The sequence below is a fragment of the Mastomys coucha genome, unplaced genomic scaffold (genome assembly GCF_008632895.1).
Source record: "Mastomys coucha isolate ucsf_1 unplaced genomic scaffold, UCSF_Mcou_1 pScaffold7, whole genome shotgun sequence".
Taxonomy (NCBI): Eukaryota; Metazoa; Chordata; class Mammalia; order Rodentia; family Muridae; genus Mastomys; species Mastomys coucha.
This window is the reverse complement of record NW_022196913.1, coordinates 52,082,336-52,084,212: the sequence shown is the minus strand read 5'-3', so window position 1 is coordinate 52,084,212 and position 1,877 is coordinate 52,082,336.

The following is a 1,877-nucleotide window of genomic DNA, read 5'->3' as shown; positions in this document are numbered from 1 at the left end:
AAAACTAGAAGGCATGTTGTAGAAAAAAAATCAGGGTTTTCCTACCCACTTTTTCTAACTTTTAAAAATATGAATCCCAGCACATGGGAGGCAGAGGCAGGCAGATTCCTGAGTTCAAGTCCAGCCTGGTCTACAGAGTGAGTTCCAGGACAGTCAGAGCTATACAGAGAAACCCTGTCTCAAAAAACCAAATATATATATATGTATATGTGTATATATACATATATATACACACATATATATGTATGTATGTATTTATGTGCTTATACATGCCACAGCGCACATATGAGAATACTCCACACTAAATCACCCTACCATGAGGATCCAGCAAATCAAACACAAGTTGTAACAGGCCCACAGATCTTAGTACAACTGTTACCGTGATGCTGTCACCATTCAAGCCTTGGAACCCAGCAGTCCAGCTGTGCCTGCAGAGAGAGAGAGAGAGAGAGAGAGAGAGAGAGAGAATTTATCAAAGTCCGTAGTTCTTCAAAATCTCTAAATGTACTAACCTTGCTTTTGGGCTTCTGTAATTCCATTGCTGGCTAACTGTTCTTGCTAACTGAGGTGTGTCAACCCAATATGTTATTTTGGTGCTTAAAGGCCCACCCTGAGAAAGGCTTGGGACTGCGCTGGGGTCACAAACACCCAAATGTAGTCACCTGCCGGCTAATAAAGACTTTCTATTGACTTAAACCGCATGAGAGTAGTCTTCTCTGGTGGATGCTTCACCACAAAGTCACCAAGCTTTAGCAAGTGCGGTTGCCTGATGAGCCATCTCACTGGGCTCCGCCCATTTTAGATCACGTGAGCGGCAGTGTAGTGAGGACAATCTATGAGCAGTCAGCAGACTGAGGAAAGCTGAAACAAAAACAAAGAGCTCATTACTAAGATGACAAGGGTTTCTCCATCATACTGTGAAGACTTACAGCTTGGATAAGAACTATCCTCCAAAAAAAAGGTGCATGTAGTCAGGGCGTGGTTCTTCGATGCTGGTTTGCACTCCTGAGAGCTGACTGGCTCCTAGAGCTGCTAAGTGCTTCAGTCAACTAGCACAGCAACTGAATGGCCTAGTTATAGGAAGTGGGTCATGGTTGGAAGAAGCAGTCACTGGAGCCCTGCCTTTGGGGATTATATCTTGCTTGTCCTTGGAGCCCCACCTCCATGCTATCTTCTTAGCTCTTTCTCTTCTTTTTCCCTTTCCACTCCCCTGCTCCTTCCTGACCACACTCTGCCATCTTATTCCACTTCACCTCAGCCCAAGGCAGAGAACCAAACAACTATGAGCCCAAACCTCTGCCACCATGAACCAAAGTAGACCTCCCTCCCTTCCTTCCTTCCTTCCTCCCTCCCTTATCCTCCCTCTGTCCCTTCCTTCCCTTTCCTCCTTCCTCCCTTCCTCTCTTCCCTCCTTCCCTCCCTTCCTCCCTTCTGCCCCTCCTTCCCTTCCTTCCTTCCTCCCCTCTTTCCCTTCCTTCCTTCAAGTCATTTTCTGAGGCATTTTGTCACACTGACATAAAGCTGATTAACACAGGACCTTACCTGACTAAGAAGTCACAAAAAGTATAACAGAAATAAACAAAGTCTGCAGAGAAAGGGGGTAAGTAGTGTCCCTGCCCTTTAGTGAGACAAGCGCAATGGTTTGGAGTGCAGGGCGTGTGTGTGTGTGTGTGTGTGTGTGTGTATGTTCAACCTCTATATGCAATAATGTTGACACACCTAACATTAAAGTACTCTTGGCCCCGACCCTATGACTGTGGAATTAAACCCTGAACTGAGCAAGGGCAACTCCATGACTATCGTTAAACTGATATTATTGTTTTGTTTTTCGATTCCTCGTCTTAATTTTCTACAGTGATCATAACAATGCAATGTTC